General features: G+C 40.4%; 1 long non-coding RNA gene across 1 annotated transcript; it reads left to right on the plus strand.

The window, feature by feature from the left end:
• The first annotated feature begins 843 nt into the window (after positions 1–843).
• LOC116411606 lies at positions 844–3,069 on the plus strand. The gene is made up of 3 exons (XR_004223241.1): positions 844–971; positions 1,554–1,594; positions 2,132–3,069. It is a non-coding gene; the product is annotated as an uncharacterized LOC116411606 (long non-coding RNA).
• Positions 3,070–22,020: the final 18,951 nt, after the last annotated feature.

Below are 22,020 nucleotides of genomic sequence, written 5' to 3' on the forward strand. Positions count from 1 at the left end.
GTATTAAAGAAAGATTTTTAACAAAAAACCTTTTCCCTCTTTTATTCAGAACCTGAAACTGCAATTGGTCTATTTCAGTTCTTTGCATCTGTTTTTGAGGCCATAAGTGCAGGTAAGTCAGTTATTTCTATATGAGGTGTTTAGTTCTGTGCCCAGAGAAGGCTGTAGCCCAGGCTGGGGGGCAGCGTTATGTTGCCCCATATTATTTCAGGGGGGATTTAGCATCCAACCAGGCTAAGTGCTCTGCCATTTACACCATCTATGTCCCAAGCTTGTCCTTCTGGGCAAATAGACTTATTGGGGTTTTATTTACTAATATTCTCTCTCTCTCTTTCTGCAGTTCAGAAAATCCAATGGATGGTAACCATCCTCGCTATATGTGTCCTCCTGGTTTTGGAAACTTTATTTTTCTTATGGTATTGTGACTGGTGAGTTCTTAACAGCAATATAAACATGTCCCGTCCCATATTTAACTGAAACAAAAGAGTTGCCTCCATATATCTCTGCATATAAATATATCCCATCAGCACATGTGAATATATTGTGTAATATACATTTACAGCCTTTTAGGCTGAATGGATCTCAAAATTAAAGACATAAGCTGCATATATATAATATTATCATCCTATGTATCATTGTTGCAGCCTGTCAGTGCATCTCAAATCAGGACCAGACAACTTGCTGTAATGCAATAAATATGATTGCCCAATGTACTTCTGTACTGGGTTTATACAGTAACCGAGACAAAGTTTTCCCTTCACCAATATCACCCACCAACCAATGTACAATGAGCTTTTACTGGTTTCATTCTACTGAATGATACAAACAGATATCTCAGTGGCTTATCCATATACCTTCTGTGGTACATACAGTAGGAATTCTCAACCAGCACAGGGTTTTATTTGTCTTATCTTCTTGTTATTATCTCCCCTTTAACAGGTACCAGAGAAGAGAAAAAGAAAAGAGATTAGGTAAGTTAAAAGTGGGGTTTCTGTATGAAGGAAAGTGTATGTTCCCTCCCAGTGTAACATGTACATATATTGGGGCAGGATGGGAATGGCAGGGAGTCGGCATAGAGAACGCAGAGGCACTGCCCTGATTTGCCCCATAGCCTATATAGAGAGACAGCATAACATGATATAATTGTATGTATTCATCTGTAGGGGGCACAGAGCATCTTTGGCCTTATAATAACTTTAAATACCTTTTTATTCCATATCATATAATGAATATGTAATGGGAGTTATATTAACGGTAAATCATATCTGAGTTTGTATGTCACTATATATATATAGTTACACAAAGGGGTCATTTACCCTGGGCATTGCAATGATACAGGGCAATTGTATTCACTTGACCCCCATGACAAGAGCAGGTATAATGTACCCAAAAATGTGCATTCAGGTAACTAAACACAAATAATTAGATCAGTATAAAAAAATGTACAAACATTCTTTATAATGTAATTACTTTAGCATGTATCCTATTGTATCCATATTACTGTGTATGAGTCTCGATTAGCAATTAAGTAAAACTATTCTTTTTAATTGCAGTGCGAAATCTCAGCAAAAAGCAGATGTCAGCTATATTACTGGTAAATATTTCCCCAAAAATCATACATATTACTGTGTCTGACTTTAAATCATAGTTTAATATAAATGCTTTTATTGAATGTATATGTGATAATGACCTGCCTGCCCCCATATCCCCATACTAGTCTGTTATGTACAATTACTCACAGGATACAGTTCCCTTTCCCCCAGAAATAGGGGAAATATTACCCAAAATTACTACTTTAAAAAGAGGGTTAAGGGGGTGTCAGCTGCGAGGGTGTCAATGATTTAAAGTGCTTTGTATATAATAAAGTTGTAATGTATAATGAATATATTATTTATAGATGATAACTCCTTCAGTTGTGTAACTGCTACTGTCCTGTGTTCTTATTCAGTTACATATTTATATTTAACTAGACTCACATTTTATTGATTTATTTCCGTTAAACATAGGATAAGATAAATAGCCCAGCATTGGTTATTATTGAATTATGAGCAACAGTTTATTGAACCAGTGAAACCTTATGTTTAAGAATCCTTTGATTTAACTAAAATTGTGGCTATTTATTTAAACACAGAAAACCCTAAGGCTGAAGTAAACACTGACCACTGAGGAGCCACAAGCCAGAAATGAAAACTGAGCATGAAAAGGCAATCACTGAGAGAGGAATGTTGTGCGGCTGAAAAGGAAAAGGAAAAGAGTTGGCCGGCACAACGAGCGTAATGCAAGTGGGGCTTAGCCCCTGCGTATTTATTCAAAGTATAGCAGCAATGTTTCGGGGGCACTTGTTGACACAATCTCAAAGAAAAAGGCAAAGAAACAAAATGAAAAGGAAAACAAAAAGAGAAAGAAGAGAGCAAAGCAGAGAAGAAAAGAATGGAAATGATCCTTCCTGATACAATGCTGAGGAAGTGAAGGAATATGGCGCCTTAGTATTTCCTATGCCGCTACTTGTGCCTGTGATCCAAAAGCCACTGCTGCCCCAGATCGTTTCCTATTCAGTTGAATGGGAAGCGGGGGTATCAGTCACCTATGCAGGGGACTGGGGCGGGTGCTAACTGGGGCATCTGGGGTGGGCAGTGGCTCTATGATTGCCCCCATGAGTAATTCTGTGTGTGCTATTGGACTGAGCAGTGATGAGTGAATCTGTCACATTACGTTGTGCTGAAAAATTTATAAAATGGCAAAAATTCTTGGAACGTTTTGCAATAAATGGGCGTTTTTTCGCCAAGACTTTTTCCACTTTACGTGACATTTGGAGTCTGTGGGCAAAATATTGTGCTCATCACTATCACTGAGAAAGTAATGAGGAAGGGGACAAAGAAGATCTAATGAACCCAAACTTTCTAGGAACTTTCCCCAAACTCCTACAGAAAATTCAGTTATTCTTGGAAAGAAAAGGAAGAACTTTGCCTTCATTGTTTTATGCAATGGGGGAGGTGGATTTGTTAAAATGCTGATCTTCAGCTAAATGTACAAAATAAAATCTATTATAATAAAGTAGTATAAGAACGACCAAGTAATCAAACCCCTCATTTCTACAAAGTCTCCCCTCCCTTTGATATATTGTATATTCTATTGATTCTATTTAGATTGAATGGCATTGACAGGGTGTTTTGAAACACAGAGGTCACCCCTTTAGATTAGAGGAACGGAGCTTCCATTTGAAGCAGCGTAGGTGGTTTTTCACGGTGAGGGCAGTGAGGTTGGGGAATGCCCTTCCTAGTGATGTGGTAATGGCAGATTCTGTTAATGCCTTTAAAAGGGGCCTGGATGAGTTCTTGAACAAGCAGAATATCCAAGGCTATTGTGATACTAATATCTACAGTTAGTATTACTGGTTGTATATGTAGCCCACTTTATCTTTAATTGTGGCACTACCTGCTGATATATCACTGTACTTGGCGCTTTCAGGAGTCCTGAGCCCCGCTTACTTTGGGGGAACAGCTATTACTTTGTACTTTGGCGTGCCTCCACCCAGGATAGGGATAGACTGAACTATAACTCCCCTCCTGAGACTTAGTATACTGCTCCTTTGTGGGGGGCTCCCAGCACTCCTGGCACCTTGCCCCCTCCCTGGGGTAGTTGCTTACCAGGCAGGTGGATCCTCCAGGAGAGATACACACACACTGATGTAATGCTGAACAAAGTGTTGTGTTTATTGGCAGAGTGGTAGACAGCTTTGCATACAGGATACACAGGATATGTCAGGATACTTTCTCTTTCCCTCAGGAGTCCCTCTCTCCTGGGATACCGGTAACACTCCAGCCAAATGACCCTCCCTTTGGGGTTCCCTCCGGTACTTCTCGCTAGAAGCCCCTCTCTAGGGCACTTCCCGGTACTCCCGCCAAGCGGACACCCCTTGGAGACCTCACTCCGGAAATATCACCCGGCTATCCCCCGGATTAGGCAAACTCCTATTCCTAACTCTTGTATCCCTGACTCCAGCTATCAGTGCTGGGAGATCTTAATCTCATCTGCCTCCTGGTGGGGCCAAGCTGCCCAGCTAAATAATCCTGTCTACCACTCCTAGAATGGTCTATAACACACATCTAACTCACTAGACCCAGCCTGTCACTATCCTCTAGCCAGAGGGGTCCCAGGCATAAGACCTGAAGGCACATGGCTGCACAGCCTTATATACTGTGTGCACCCTGTGGCCTAACTACTGAACTGCAGGGGAGCTAACTCCCTGTTAACCCTTATAGTGCCAACCGCCCAAGGTGTCCCACTACTAAAGTATTACCCTCCCTTGGGGTCTATCCTGGGGCAACCATCCTAGGGGGACCCAAATTTTGGGGAGCCCTACATATATATAGTTTATGTATGTGAGTGTATAGATTGGTTAGTATAGGTTGTGTGCTGGGTTTACTCGGATGGGTTGAACTTGATGGACAATGGTCTTTTTTCAACCCTATGTAACTATGTAACATGGAGATAATACACATTGCTCTGGAGTAGAGATAAGCAAACTTGCAAAAAATGCCGATGTCATTACGATATGCCCCTGCCTTCTACATAAACCAATTGTATCAGAGCCCACCCCCGGTCTATCTAAGGAGCTGTCTGGGCCCTATGAAGAAACTGACAACATGGGACCCTGTGCCTAGGGGTCAGCTTTAAAGGGGGGCCCTTGGGTGCCTATATAATAAGTTAATAAAGAAAGGGGGGCTACTGGGGTCATCTTTGGGGGCACCATGCTAATGGGCTGTGATGGCCTCAGTGTGGTACAGAAGACCAAACCACTTGGTGCAGGATTTCTAGACCATTTCTTTGGGAAGATTAAGTAAGGAGTTAGGGAGGCCAGTAGTAAGGAGCAGTAGTCCAGGCTTGCATCTAGATGGCCCATTATATGCAGGTTTAAGCTACCAATTCAGGCCCTTCAGTCTGAGTTGGCCCCTTATTCGCCCGTGTATGGGGCCCTCCTCCAGGCCTGCATTAAAAATCTTCCAAATCCAAATGGGGCATCCAGCAATGGCAGCAAAGTAACACAAAAGACACTGCTTATCACATCTCGATTTAAATACGTCTATAAATTTCTTTATAACTTAAAGTTAGAAATGGAGCAAATTAAACATTCTAATAGGAACAGCCAATAGCACTGTCAGTCCATAATTGAGATGAAACAAACAATGATGTTGTATCCCCATTTGACCATAGGGGGGTTCAAGAACCGGTTGCCTTATCTGACGACACCTAACCTTCAGGAAAAAAATTAAATATTCTGCTTTGAAAATTCGCAAAAAAAGCAAATTATACTTTGATAAATATAACAAAATGGTCTATTTGCTTGCAGCAAATCGCCTTATCCAGAGCGGACACATTTGCGGGAATATTGACTTGGGCTTATTGAGATCTCTTTACACTGTCACGCTTGACAGGCTTATGAAATCGGTGAGACCCGGCGCTTCTCAAAAGATTCCTTTCTATCTCTTTTAACCAGAAATGACTCCATTGCCTTTAAAAAAAAATGAAATTAGGACATCAAAAATAAAGGCGATAGCACAATGATTTGCATTCTTTTGTGAGACTGCGGCCGTATCTAATAAAAAAAAATGATAAATTCCGAGTTTGGCCGCGGGCACTGATGCCATTCATTAAAGGGACAGTTCACCATCAGGTTAACTTTTAGTATGTAAAAAGAATTGCTATTCTTAAAAACTTTTCAAGTAGTCTTTTTTTTAAAAAATTTTTCTAGCTTTTGAATTATTTACCTTTTTCTTCCGGCCCTTCTTCTGAGGGCCGGAAGCAGCCAAAACAACTATTGTGAGGCTACAGTTTTATTTTTACTTTTTATTACTTACATTTCTATTTAGGCCCTCCTCTGTTCATATTTCTGTTATTCTTTCAAACCACTGACTGGTTGCTAGGTTAAATTGCACCCTAGCAACCATATAGCTGCCTAAAAACAAACTGAAGAGCTGCGTGCAGCTACAGTATCACTGGGATTGCTCAATAAAGGCTGTGTTCAAGGTAAAAAAACATGGTGAACTGCTTCTGAAAATTGCACTATGGCTAAATGAATGATCATATATTATCGTTAATATGGCGGGTAATAAGATACTGGGGGAGAGGAACCTGTGAGGAGTTGGTAAAGAACTAACTGTCGGACCCCTCTGCCCCATGAAATTTCTTATAGATCTACCCTTAAGCAGGGGGCGGGATTTCCCATCGTAACACTGATAAAGAGCCCTTTAGTGATTTTAATTGCGAGCTTATAAATGTCACCCAGAGATATCATTTACCCAGATATGTGCCCTTTTATCTGACTGTGCCACACAGTATTACTGACTGAATTACTCAGCCGGTTATAACACAATCCTCATATTAACTGTATAATTGTTAGGGAAGGTCACCTTTAAATTAAGTTTTTTATGATAAAGATGGGCCTATGGGAATTACATTTACAACAGGTCTTCATTATTTACTTTTTTAATATGATTAGATTTACCATTTTCATTAATTGAATGAGAATGCTTTCTGATTGGTAGGTGTTTCTGACCCTGGCAGAACCCCTGTACTGTTAGGGCCCAGTTAAATAAATATATATATTTATAATAACTTATGTTTTTGCTCAGGCCCTCTTGTATTAATGTTCCATTCTGCCTTATGTAATGCAGCCTTAGCAACCAGATACCAGTAAATATTTAAAAACCACCAAAACCAAAAAAATAGTTTTTGCAGAATCCCGCTGTCTTTTGGTTTTAAGGTGGACTATCTCTTTATTGGTTTAATAATCTTCTGCTATATAAACAGTTTATCATAAATGAACTGCTATAAAGTTTTTTTTAGCATTGAATAATTAAATGAAATCATTATCCAAAACAAGACGTTCAGTAAATGCTCTACTGATTGTGATTAAAAAGCAGCTTTAGTTTCCCTGTGTGTGACCCAGGAAAACATTAGCCGTGATGTCACTGCAGCAGCTGCTGGTGATGTCACAATGACTGGTAATGTCACTGCAGCAGCTGCTGGTGATGTCACAATGACTGGTAATGTCACTGCAGCAGCTGCTGGTGATGTCACAATGGCTGGGGAATCCGTTTCTGTTGAGCAACAGAAATCCAGTTCAGTTGCGAGTTGAGAGCGAGCGAAGCAACATGTTGCCGAGCATCATCTCAATTTTTACTTTATTTTTTTTATTTTCCCATGCGAATGCATTTCCTATAAATATTCTAAAAGCAGGTAAGGGGGCTTTAGTAATTTCTATTGATGTCACCATAAATGTTACCCAGATATTATTTTGTATATGCACTGGGAAACCCTGTGTGTTGATTATTCCTCTATAAAATGTAATATGGTATGGATCCATTATCTGGAAATCCAGTATCCAGAAAGTTCTGAATTACTGGAAGGCTATCTCCCATAGACTCCATTATAAGCAAATTATTAAATTTTTTAAAAATGATTTCCTTCTTCCCTGTAATAATAAAACAGTACTCAACTAAAATATAATTAATCCTTATTGGAGGAAAAACAATCCTATTGGGTTTATTTAATGTTTTAATGATTCTTTACTTAAGGTATGGAAATCCAAATTACTGATAGATCCCTTATCTGGAAAACCACAGGTCCCAAGCATTCTGGATAACAGGTCCTATACCTGTATATGCAAAGTTTTCAATTTTGTGGAAGGCATTAGCCATATATTACAGGTGTGGGATCTCCTATCTGTACGCCCAATATCCAGAATGCTCCGAATTGCAGAAAGGCCATCTCCCATATAGTCCATTCTAAGCAAATAATGCAAATGCTTTTTGTAAAAAATGTTTTCCTGTTTCTCTGAAATAATAAAACAGTTCGTTGTACTCAATTAGAACTAAACAGCATAAATCCAAATTGGTGGCAAAACACCTGATACTGATAATATCAGAAATTTGTTTTTGTGTATTTGATTTGTGACAGCTCTGGATTTTCCCATTGTTGGTGTATGGGGATGTATTAAAGAAAGATTTTTAACAAAAAACCTTTTCCCTCTTTTATTCAGAACCTGAAACTGCAATTGGTCTATTTCAGTTCTTTGCATCTGTTTTTGAGGCCATAAATGCAGGTAAGTCAGTTATTTCTATATGAGGTGTTTAGTTCTGTGCCCAGAGAAGGCTGTAGCCCAGGCTGGGGGGCAGCATTATGTTGCCCCATATTATTTCAGGGGGGATTTAGCATCCAACCAGGCTAAGTGCTCTGCCATTTACACCATCTATGTCCCAAGCTTGTCCTTCTGGGCAAATAGACTTATTGGGGTTTTATTTACTAATATTCTCTCTCTCTCTCTTTCTGCAGTTCAGAAAATCCAATGGATGGTAACCATCCTCGCTATATGTGTCCTCCTGGTTTTGGAAACTTTATTTTTCTTATGGTATTGTGACTGGTGAGTTCTTAACAGCAATATAAACATGTCCCGTCCCATATTTAACTGAAACAAAAGAGTTGCCTCCATATATCTCTGCATATAAATATATCCCATCAGCACATGTGAATATATTGTGTAATATACATTTACAGCCTTTTAGGCTGAATGGATCTCAAAATTAAAGACATAAGCTGCATATATATAATATTATCATCCTATGTATCATTGTTGCAGCCTGTCAGTGCATCTCAAATCAGGACCAGACAACTTGCTGTAATGCAATAAATATGATTGCCCAATGTACTTCTGTACTGGGTTTATACAGTAACCGAGACAAAGTTTTCCCTTCACCAATATCACCCACCAACCAATGTACAATGAGCTTTTACTGGTTTCATTCTACTGAATGATACAAACAGATATCTCAGTGGCTTATCCATATACCTTCTGTGGTACATACAGTAGGAATTCTCAGCCAGCACAGGGTTTTATTTGTCTTATCTTCTTGTTATTATCTCCCCTTTAACAGGCACCAGAGAAGAGAAAAAGAAAAGAGATTAGGTAAGTTAAAAGTGGGGTTTCTGTATGAAGGAAAGTGTATGTTCCCTCCCAGTGTAACATGTACATATATTGGGGCAGGATGGGAATGGCAGGGAGTCGGCATAGAGAACGCAGAGGCACTGCCCTGATTTGCCCCATAGCCTATATAGAGAGACAGCATAACATGATATGATTGTATGTATTCATCTGTAGGGGGCACAGAGCATCTTTGGCCTTATAATAACTTTAAATACCTTTTTATTCCATATCATATAATGAATATGTAATGGGAGTTATATTAACGGTAAATCATATCTGAGTTTGTATGTCACTATATATATATAGTTACACAAAGGGGTCATTTACCCTGGGCATTGCAATGATACAGGGCAATTGTATTCACTTGACCCCCATGACAAGAGCAGGTATAATGTACCCAAAAATGTGCATTCAGGTAACTAAACACAAATAATTAGATCAGTATAAAAAAATGTACAAACATTCTTTATAATGTAATTACTTTAGCGTGTATCCTATTGTATCCATATTACTGTGTATGAGTCTCGATTAGCAATTAAGTAAAACTATTCTTTTTAATTGCAGTGCGAAATCTCAGCAAAAAGCAGATGTCAGCTATATTACTGGTAAATATTTCCCCAAAAATCATACATATTACTGTGTCTGACTTTAAATCATAGTTTAATATAAATGCTTTAATTGAATGTATATGTGATAATGACCTACCTGCCCCCATATCCCCATACTAGTCTGTTATGTACAATTACTCACAGGATACAGTTCCCTTTTCCCCAGAAATAGGGGAAATATTACCCATAATTACTACTTTAAAAAGAGGGTTAAGGGGGTGTCAGCTGCGAGGGTGTCAATGATTTAAAGTGCTTTGTATATAATAAAGTTGTAATGTATAATGAATATATTATTTATAGATGATAACTCCTTCAGTTGTGTAACTGCTACTGTCCTGTGTTCTTATTCAGTTACATATTTATATTTAACTAAAGACTCACATTTTATTGATTTATTTCCGTTAAACATAGGATAAGATAAATAGCCCAGCATTGGTTATTATTGAATTATGAGCAACAGTTTATTGAACCAGTGAAACCTTATGTTTAAGAATCCTTTGATTTAACTAAAATTGTGGCTATTTATTTAAACACAGAAAACCCTTAGGCTGAAGTAAACACTGACCACTGAGGAGCCACAAGCCAGAAATGAAAACTGAGCACGAAAAGGCAATCACTGAGAGAGGAATGTTGTGCGGCTGAAAAGGAAAAGGAAAAGAGTTGGCCGGCACAACGAGCGTAATGCAAGCGGGGCTTAGCCCCTGCGTATTTATTCAAAGTATAGCAGCAATGTTTCGGGGGCACTTGTTGACACAATCTCAAAGAAAAAGGCAAAGAAACAAAATGAAAAGGAAAACAAAAAGAGAAAGAAGTGAGGAAAGCAGAGAAGAAATGAATGGAAATGATCCTTCCTGATACAATGCTGAGGAAGTGAAGGAATATGGCGCCTTAGTATTTCCTATGCCGCTACTTGTGCCTGTGATCCAAAAGCCACTGCTGCCCCAGATCGTTTCCTATTCAGTTGAATGGGAAGCGGGGGTATCAGTCACCTATGCAGGGGACTGGGGCGGGTGCTAACTGGGGCATCTGGGATGGGCAGTGGCTCTATGATTGCCCCCATGAGTAATTCTGTGTGTGCTATTGGACTGAGCAGTGATGAGTGAATCTGTCACATTACGTTGTGCTGAAAAATTTATAAAATGGCAAAAATTCTTGGAACGTTTTGCAATAAATGGGCGTTTTTTCGCCAAGACTTTTTCCACTTTACGTGACATTTGGAGTCTGTGGGCAAAATATTGTGCTCATCACTATCACTGAGAAAGTAATGAGGAAGGGGACAAAGAAGATCTAATGAACCCAAACTTTCTAGGAACTTTCCCCAAACTCCTACAGAAAATTCAGTTATTCTTGGAAAGAAAAGGAAGAACTTTGCCTTCATTGTTTTATGCAATGGGGGAGGTGGATTTGTTAAAATGCTGATCTTCAGCTAAATGTACAAAATAAAATCTATTATAATAAAGTAGTATAAGAACGACCAAGTAATCAAACCCCTCATTTCTACAAAGTCTCCCCTCCCTTTGATATATTGTATATTCTATTGATTCTATTTAGATTGAATGGCATTGACAGGGTGTTTTGAAACACAGAGGTCACCCCTTTAGATTAGAGGAACGGAGCTTTCATTTGAAGCAGCGTAGGTGGTTTTTCACGGTGAGGGCAGTGAGGCTGCGGAATGCCCTTCCTAGTGATGGGGTAATGGCAGACTCTGTTAATGCCTTTAAAAGGGGCCTGGATGAGTTTTTGAACAAGCAGAATATCCAAGGCTATTGTGATACTAATATCTACAATTAGTATTACTGGTTGTATATATATAGTTTATGTATGTGAGTGTATAGATTGGTTAGTATAGGTTGTGTGCTGGGTTTACTCGGATGGGTTGAACTTGATGGACAATGGTCTTTTTTCAACCCTATGTAACTATGTAACTATGTAACATGGAGATAATACACATTGCTCTGGAGTAGAGATAAGCAAACTTGCAAAAAATGCCGATGTCATTACGATATGCCCCTGCCTTCTACATAAACCAATTGTATCAGAGCCCACCCCCGGTCTATCTAAGGAGCTGTCTGGGCCCTATGAAGAAACTGACAACATGGGACCCTGTGCCTAGGGGTCAGCTTTAAAGGGGGGCCCTTGGGTGCCTATATAATAAGTTAATAAAGAAAGGGGGGCTACTGGGGTCATCTTTGGGGGCACCATGCTAATGGGCTGTGATGGCCTCAGTGTGGTACAGAAGACCAAACCACTTGGTGCAGGATTTCTAGACTATTTCTTTGGGAAGATTAAGTAAGGAGTTAGGGAGGCCAGTAGTAAGGAGCAGTAGTCCAGGCTTGCATCTAGATGGCCCATTATATGCAGGTTTAAGCTACCAATTCAGGCCCTTCAGTCTGAGTTGGCCCCTTATTCGCCCGTGTATGGGGCCCTCCTCCAGGCCTGCATTAAAAATCTTCCAAATCCAAATGGGGCATCCAGCAATGGCAGCAAAGTAACACAAAAGACACTGCTTATCACATCTCGATTTAAATACGTCTATAAATTTCTTTATAACTTAAAGTTAAAAATGGAGCAAATTAAACATTCTAATAGGAACAGCCAATAGCACTGTCAGTCCATAACTGAGATGAAACAAACAATGATGTTGTATCCCCATTTGACCATAGGGGGGTTCAAGAACCGGTTGCCTTATCTGACGACACCTAACCTTCAGGAAAAAAATTAAATATTCTGCTTTGAAAATTCACAAAAAAAAGCAAATTATACTTTGATAAATATAACAAAATGGTCTATTTGCTTGCAGCAAATCGCCTTATCCAGAGCGGACACATTTGCGGGAATATTGACTTGGGCTTATTGAGATCTCTTTACACTGTCACGCTTGACAGGCTTATGAAATCGGTGAGACGCGGCGCTTCTCAAAAGATTCCTTTCTATCTCTTTTAACCAGAAATTACTCCATTGCCTTTAAAAAAAAATGAAATTAGGACATCAAAAATAAAGGCGATAGCACAATAATTTGCATTCTTTTGTGAGACTGCGGCCGTATCTAATAAAAAAAAATGATAAATTCCGAGTTTGGCCGCGGGCACTTCCCTCTGTGCCTTTACTGAGAGTAAAAACAAATCTGGGTTTTATTCTAAATGGGAAAAAGTATTAAATTTATCACAGAATGATTTCATTAATCAAGTACATGAAGGTAAAATGTCACAACTGTGATCAGTATATTACTGTGTTTAATAAATGTTATCTTTGAAAGCATTTAAGCCCTAAATTTAGGCCTTGAAGAATATGCCAATGGTTTACATAGCAATTTTTTCTGCTGCTTGTGGGCTTAAGCCTGCCCACTGGTTCCATCGGGGGACAGAACTTCGTTTCTGTAGGCATTTAACGGCTCATTTATGATCATAGTTGCAGTTGGGCACTGATGCCATTCATTAAAGGGACAGTTCACCATCAGGTTAACTTTTAGTATGTAAAAAGAATTGCTATTCTTAGAAACTTTTCAAGTAGTCTTTTTTTTAAAAAAATTTTCTAGCTTTTGAATTATTTACCTTTTTCTTCCGGCCCTTCTTCTGAGGGCCGGAAGCAGCCAAAACAACTATTGTGAGGCTACAGTTTTATTTTTACTTTTTATTACTTACATTTCTATTTAGGCCCTCCTCTGTTCATATTTCTGTTATTCTTTCAAACCACTGACTGGTTGCTAGGTTAAATTGCACCCTAGCAACCATATAGCTGCCTAAAAACAAACTCTGTAGCTGCGTGCAGCTACAGTATCACTGGGATTGCTCAATAAAGGCTGTGTTCAAGGTAAAAAAACATGGTGAACTGCTTCTGAAAATTGCACTATGGCTAAATGAATGATCATATATTATCGTTAATAGAAAGGGGAAATAAAAAAACTATTTTTTATTTGTTTGCATAATACAAGCGAAAATAATACTAAGCAACTTTCTGATATATATTCATTGTATATTTTCTTTGGTTTTTAAAGTTGTTTCTCAATGTTATTGCTATAGAAAGTGTCTGTCTGGTTGTTTATATTTTTGGCACTGCTGGTTCTGAATCCTAAATCAATACATTTCTAATCAGTGTAGATTGGATAAATGCTTATTCCTTATAATGGGGGGCATTTTCTAATATTCATATTTTTTTTTCATGATTCATATTTTTTGTTCAACAATACAACTTTGTCACAGAAGCAGGGTCGGACTGGGGGGTGCATGGCCCACCCGGACTGCTGCCCCAGGGTCCCTGCAGGTGCCCCCGCTGGCCGTGTCCCCCGTACCCCCTAGGGGCCCCCGCTGCACCCCCCGATCCCAAACTGAGCCTCCCTAAACCCCCCCCAGCAGGGCCCCCACCCGATGTCCTCCCCTGAGCGCGTGTAAGTTTAACGCATCAGGAGAGGATCACCGTCGGCCAGGGGAACGCCGGCAAAGGTCGGGTCTGGGCTGTCAGGACCCACTAGGGCCGGGGCCCACTGGGTTTTTTCCCAGTGTCCCAGCGGCCCAGTCCGACCCTGCATGGAAGAACCCATGATTTTTTGCCATATATTATGTGTCAAAACCGAGACAAGTCCAATGCCATCTAAAAGCTGTCGAGCCAATCTTTCTTTGCTTTGTGGGTTTAAAGGTTTCTGGGGCTTCTTGATCCTTTCATTTGTGCCACAATATGAAACACTTTTTCTGCTTTTTTTGTTCATGTTTTTTTTCAAAATATTTTGGCATTCAAAGATTTTCAATAACCTCTAAAACCGTGAGAATGTTGATACATGGGCCTCTCTGTTGATGAATGGGCCTCTATGTGAAAACTGTTTTTACCAACCGTGGGCTGATTGCGTGTAGGTATTGTTTGATTACTCGTTGTCAATTCAGTGTTTCTCACTAAGAATGAACTGTCAGTATGGTATGTATATTTATATTATGGATGCTCATAAGCTGTGGGAGACCTGGCAGTACTGGGACAGTACCAGAACCAGGGAGGCTGTATGAGTCAGCAGCAGAACAATCTCCTTATCTGTTTTACTGATGATCTCCTGTGCACTGTGTCAGAGCCGACCCATACAGGCAGCCCGGCTCTGGAACTGCTCAGGTACTGCCCTGCCTCCCTCATGTAATAAACATCCATTAAATTCATACTGATACCATACTGAGAATTTATCCGATTTTTTTCTGGGCTTAAAACACGATATGGTATAAATTCGGAGTAACAACGATAATTTCTGAAGTTCTAAAATGTCTCGAAAATGCTTTTATCGGGCGCACGGAAATATCTCAATTGCGTTCTGAAAGTCATAATATTTTCGTGGCGAAAAGTTTGTTATGCCACAAAAACCTTTCTGGCTTTGATGGCTTTGGAAGCCTTCCATAGGACTCGATGTTACTTGACATATCAAACCTGGCGAAAAGATAGTCCCGAGGAAAATGTAACCAAAGCGTTAACAAATTCTGAAATGTTTGTATTCTTTGTGCAAAGTATGATTTTTTCGTGGACATAAAGCGATAAACTGTGGAATTTTAACAAACTTTTTGCATACATTCTGAAAAGTTCTAAAAGTTAGAAAAAAGTTAGGAAAAATACGGAATTATCTCAAAATTGTTTAGTAAATGTGCCCCAATGTGTTCGCAGTCCATTATTGACCTCTGTTGAATCTCCTCTTCCTCTAACTAACCGTCCATTTATTTTATATAAAGGCTGAGTGGGAAAGGAACCCTTCTTTCTTGACCCTACAGAAGAACGAGCTGAATTAATCCCACTTACTTACTGCATACGGCTGCTGTATAACTGGGGATTATAGATTATAGAGCAGCCCGTGCCATTTTTGCAGGGCTTTAGTTTCTTTCTAACTAATGTGATTAGTTAACCCATGATACAAGCCACACACAAGTGTATCAGTTCTGTGCAGTGAAGGCAATGTTGTATTAATGAAGCTAATACCAAAACAAAAGCAAAAAGTCCCTACGTCACCTCTAATCTTAATGCACAATAATCCTGATAGTGTCTTTGCACCGGCACATTCTAATCCTCTTTTCCCTGCTGACCATAGCAATGCCATTTAAGGAAAATCATTGTGGGATCTGTTATCCGCAAGACTTAGGGCCTAGGATTTTCCACATATGGGGTCTTTCTGTAAGCTTCAGGCCTGACCCATAAGGCTACTAAACTTTCAACCATTAAAGAAACCCCAGTATCACTGTCATTGTATAATTGTTACTAAGAAGAACACATTGCATTTAGTTGTGCATAAAGAAAAGCTTTTCATGGTTGCGGGGGTGGGGTCAGGCAAGAGTTCTGTTGGGGGTCCAGCCCAAAGGGGGGACCAGATTGCTGCTGAAGTGGCTTGGTTTGGAAGGTTTATGGGTGTGTTAGGGGGATCAGGACAGTATTAGGTGGATCTTGGGTGTGGCCAGTCCATTATAGGGGCCCCCCTAATGAAAATCTTGCTTATAAGCACCAATAGAAGGGTGTAGACTTGGGATGCTTTTCCGCACAGTCTAATCCACAAAACCACATGTACAAGAGTCTGTGGACCATGGTTCTTTCACATCACTGATAACTAGGTTACACACATGCTGTTATTATTACCCGTTAATTACATAGCACCAACATATTCCGTAGTGACTTACAGAGAATGTTGCACTTACCAGTTGCATTTACAGTGGCACTATATGCACACATACACCTGATAGAGAGGCACTGGCACTACATGAAATACATGAGAGAGAAATGACTCCCAGAAAAAGGATGACAGCTCTTCCTTAGCCCGCGGCTTGGTTTGCGGCTTTGATTGAGTTGCTTTAGGCAGAGCTTGAGAAGTGAAAGGACTGGAGGCTTTCTGGAAAGTCTGTGGGCTCATCATTCTGCTTGGAGCCTGTCTGTCTGCTCAACTACAACACACAGCAGTAAGATAGGGGTTATAGAGGAGGGGCCCCTCTGGCAAAGCAGGAAGGATGGGGCCCTAGGAAGGATGGAATTAAAAATTACATAAATCCAGGTTTTCAAAATTTAACGTTTGGCTGTTGGTGGGATGTTGGGAGCTGCAGATTGACAATAGATTTTGGCAGATGAGACATATATATATTAGGGATGCACTGAACCCAGTTTTTCGGGTTGGCCGAACCCCTGAATCCATCGTAAGGGATTCGGCTGAATTTGGAAGGGTTAAATGTCACTTCCATGTTCACGCGGCAACATTTAACTCTTCCACATCCTAATTAACATATGCTAATTAGGATTCGGATTTGGTTCGGCCAGGACCGTGGTTTCAGCCGAATTCGAACCCTGCTGAAAAAGGCCAAATCCTGGCCGAATACCGAACCGAATCCTGGATTCAGTGCATCCCTAATATATATAACCATTTTATCTGCCACCCCAAGTGGCCCCTTTGTGAGTCTTTAGAATTATAACAAAGACAGAATTACAAGTGCAGTAAATCTATTACAGGTATCGGACCCCTTATCCGGAAACCCGTTATCCAGAAAGCTCCGAATTACGGAAAGCCCGTCTCCCATAGACTCCATTATAAGCAAATAATTCAGAATTTTAAAACGGATTTCCTTTTTTATGTAGAAATAAAACAAAACCTTGTAATTGATCCCAACTAAGATATAAATAATCCTTATTGGATGCAAAACAATCCTATTGGGTTTAATTAATGTTTTATTAATTTTTTAGTAGACTTAAGGTATGGAGATCCAAATTACGGAAAGACCCCTTATCCGGAATACCCTTGGTCCCGAGCATTCTGGATAATGGGTCCTATACCGTATATCAGAAAAGCAAAAACCCCTTTTGGGTTCAGGGTACAAGGCCAGAGGTACAGCAGAAGTTAAGGCGGCCATCCACTTCAGTAGTAAGTACTGATGCCATAAATCAGGTCCACCATAGTTTCCAACCTTTCTTTCCTTCTCAGGTACAACATATCCTCTGGGTACTGGCCATTCATGGAAAGACCAATTCGTTTAGTGATGTTGAACAAGGTGATCTTTGGTTAATAAATAATGAATAAACTGCCAACTGACTTTGGAGAGGCCAAGTTAGAACCACCGGTCAGGCAGTTTGACAGATATTGACCCTCCCACACAATATTCTGGTTAATTATAGCACCATGTTGGGCTGTTTTTGCACCATGATGGGTTGATTTATTACTAACTAGGTACTGTTGGCCTCACTGGTTTCTAGGCAGGTTTTAGGCATTCAGCACTGGTTATAAGCACACACACACAACAAGTTGTGGTATATATGGATATTCTATGCACACACACAGGAAATAACAGGAAATAATCCACCATTAGAGCCATGACAGCAAGCGGCCTTTGCAACTAGAGGAGCAATTTGTAGAAGCTAAAACACTTTCCCAGGAAACATGTGGAGATGATGACTCAAGGGACAATAAAAACAGGCAGCCAATAGCTTGCTATAATCTATCCTGTATTGCAGTGCAATTTCCCCTATTTTCACCAAAATGGCCTCTCTGTACATGCAGCTATACCATTATTGTTATTTTTCTCTTCATTTTTTTTCTAATGGCGATAATAAGAGGTGAATATATATGTTTTTTCTTCTTGATTTGGCCTCTTTAGCTTCTGTGGAGATGTTACTAACATGTAACTCCTGTATAAGGTGCCTAAAAAAACTATGGCAGCATAGGTATTTTCCTGTACTTAACACAGTTCAGCAGGAACAGCCTGCCAGGTTTGGTCATAGTGGTACACTGAGATGCAATTGCACTAGGTCAGCATAGACAGCTACCATAAATTTACCCCAAAACAGGAATAGCCCTCTGTATGATATATTCATCATTAATCTGTATTATTCATAAAATACAGGAAAATGTAGTATAGTGGCCCCCAAAACCAAGACATTATATTATAGTACTTATTGAATATGAAATGCCTCTCTCGCATAGAATACTGTTATCTCTTTAGCCCAATTTAGAAGGGCTGCTATACAAATTAAAAATGACAGCAGTCCTCTGGCAACAGCAATATCCACCCAAATGCTTCCCTTTGCGTCTCTGGTATATACAGTAAGGATTTGCTGTAGTTTGCCATTTACATGCTTTCCATTAGTTATAATGAATTTAATGTAAATGTTTGCACACACCTCAGCTTTACTGCACCATTAGCTGGGAGCAGATTAGTCTCTTCTGAAGACCCCTTTCCAGCCAGTCTCCTGTAGCGCATCCCCACCTAATGAAACACGACAGGCTTGTCTAAACTTCTGCCTGATATCATGCCTTGAATGACCCTACTCTTGGCAGTTAGTAATTCCCACCAGTGGAGCCTTTCAAATATGATTTATCCAAAGCACTTTTGAGTCCTGACATGGGTAATCCATTCAGCACACTGACAGCAGCTCTGTAGCAAATAATAAACTGACAGCTAAAGATACTAGCAGTCCCCAGTTGCAATACACAGTAACAGTAACTGATCCTCTATGGCACTTTTTCTGTTCAAGCGCTACTTGAATGCTCAACTTTTGGTGAGGGTTCCATTGAAGATACAGCCTTTGGTGAGGGTTCCATTGAAATTACAGCCTTTGTTGAGGGTTCCATTGAAGGTACAATCTTTGATCAGAGTTCCATTGAAGGCATAGTTTTTGGTGAGGGTTCCATTTAAGGTACAGCCTTTGGTGAGAGTTCCATTGAAGGCACAGTCTTTGGTGAGGGTTCCATTGAAGGTACAGCCTTTGGTGAGGGTTCCATTGAAATTACAGCCTTTGGTGAGGGTTCCATTGAAGGTACAATCTTTGATCCGAGTTCCATAGAAGGCACAGTCTTTAGTCAGAGTTCCATTGAAGGTACAGCCTTTGGTGAGGGTTCCATCATTAAAGGCACAGTCTCTGGTGAGAGTTCCATTGAAGGTACAGCCTTTGGTGAGGGTTCCATTGAAATTACAACCTTTGGTGAGGGTTCCATTAAAGGTACAGCCTTTGGTGAGGGTTCCATTGATGGTAGAGCCTTTGGAGAAGGTTTCATTGAAGGTAGAGGCTTTAGAGAGGGATTCAGTAAATTTACAGCCTTTGGTGAGGGTTCCATTGACGGTACAGCCTTTGGTAAGGGTTCCATTGAAAGTCCAACCTTTGGCGAGGGATCTATTGAAGGTACAGTCTTTGGTAAGAGTTTAATTGAAGGCACAGCCTTTGGCGAGGTTCCATTAAAGGTACAACCTTTGGTGAAGATTTTATTGAAGGTACAGCCTTTGGTGAGGGTTTTATTGAAAGTACAGTCTTTGGTGAGGGTTCTATAGAAGGTACAGTCTTTGGTGAGGGTTCTATAGAAGGTACAGTCTTTGGTGAGGGTTTTATTGAAGGCACAGTCTTTAGTGAGAGTTCCATTGAAGGTACAGCCTTTGGTGAGGGTTCCATCATTAAAGGCACAGTCTTTGGTGAGAGTTCCATTGAAGGCACAGTCTTTGGTGAGGGTTCCATTGAAATTACAGCCTTTGGTGAGGGTTCCATTAAAGGTACAGCCTTTGGTGAGGGTTCCATTGATGGTAGAGCCTTTGGAGAAGGTTTCATTGAAGGTAGAGGCTTTAGTAAGGGATTCAGTAAAGTTACAGCCTTTGGTGAGGGTTCCATTGACGGTACAGCCTTTGGTAAGGGTTCCATTGAAAGTCCAACCTTTGGCGAGGGATCTATTGAAGGTACAGTCTTTGGTAAGAGTTTTATTGAAGGTACAGCCTTTGGCGAGGTTCCATTAAAGGTACAACCTTTGGTGAGGGTTCTATAGAAGGTACAGTCTTTGGTGAGGGTTTTATTGAAGGTACAGCCTTTGGTAATGATTCCATTGAAGGTACAGCCTTTGGTAATGATTCTATTGAAGGTACAGCCCCCCTACCCCCTAGAAGGTCTACACCACAGTTTGTGGACCGCTGCTCTTTGGTATCTGACTGATTAGGCTAAACTGAGGAACACCATACGGTTGGCCATACATTTTTATGGCTGCATTCTATTCACAACAACTGGAACTGAAGCACAGCTGCGGCTTCTCTCCTCTTCCTCATCTGCTGATGCACCATCTACTCATCAACATGGCAGATTTGCACACAACAGAGGTACTGTGGTATATTTTTGCACCCTCAGTACCACCAGAGCCCCATAAAGAAATAATGAACCATGCATTCTCCAATAAAATAACCAATGCAGGCACTGGAGTGTTAAAATTGCACCCCTTATAGTGTGCACAAGGAGGTGTATTAATGGTCTACTCTAAGCCACTGTGTGCAGCACAGTCAGATGCAAAATTTTGGCTGTGAGAAAGTCACCATAAATAAACACCCATAGACCTCAATGTTTTCTACACAGAAAAGGTCCCTATGAAAACTGTTTGCCCAATTTTTCCGGCAAAGCGAAATGGGACAGATTAGTGAGGCATTAACTTCAGCGTTGATTAGTGCATTATAAGTTAAAAATGAAAGCGACTATTTCATTTGTTGCTGGGTAAGGTACAAAGAACCCTTTGATCTGTAATTCAACCTTCCCTTTGCGTCCTGCATCGGACCGCCATATTAGCACAGTATGGATGCACCAAGTGGGCAATGGATTTTGCAGTGTACACACTGACTACAGAATCTTGGAGAAAATGTTGCACTAAGGGGAAAGAAATTTGGGTTTTTTTGTGATGATCACTATGCCTGCTGGAAGCAAATAAGCCCCAATGTGTTCAAATGACCAATTTATACATTAGGCCCTCCTGCTGCTCCTACCCTCCTCCTATTACTTTAATAACGCTTTGTGCCGCGGTTCCCTACGGAATTTAATATTGTGAAACAGTGCATGTAATAAAGGCGTCGTTTTCTCAGTAAGCTTGAAAAATTCATCTCATTTTCTAGAGTTTTTCCTCATTTGTGTTGTGATTGCCATTCGGCACATCTCTCCGACGACGCACATTACGAATTATGTCAGGGTTTCTCATCAAATTTCTTCACGCGCAAGGTTTTAATATAGAATATGGGGAATGTATCAGGCAGGTAATCAGCAGCCAACAAAGCTCACGAACATCGGGAGAGAAATACGAGAGAGAAACGCATTAAGCTGCGCTGCAAATCTTAAGGCGGCCAGGGTCGTTCCCATACACGCCACTTTCCCTTTACTCAGAGCACCAGGGAACAGGCAGGATATAAGTGACCCGATGGCACCGGTATTGTTACCCTCACTTCATGGCATTGACAGCAGAAAACTGAAATAAGGGAAGGATGAAAGAAGCAGAGTATAAACATATTTCTATATGTTACAGTATTTAAAGGGACACTGCCTGCAAAACATATTGGTAGTTGTGTGCAGCAATACTGTAAAATTTCACGGGCAGCGGCATAACTTGGTCGCGTCCGGCCCCCCTGCAGAAGAATCTTTTGAGAGGGCCCTCCTGGCACTGACTGCGCCACACCTCCCCAACTGCAACTCTATAATTAAGATAGGAGAGGGGGG

Source organism: Xenopus tropicalis, chromosome 6 (genome assembly GCF_000004195.4).
Source record: "Xenopus tropicalis strain Nigerian chromosome 6, UCB_Xtro_10.0, whole genome shotgun sequence".
Lineage (NCBI taxonomy): Eukaryota > Metazoa > Chordata > Amphibia > Anura > Pipidae > Xenopus > Xenopus tropicalis.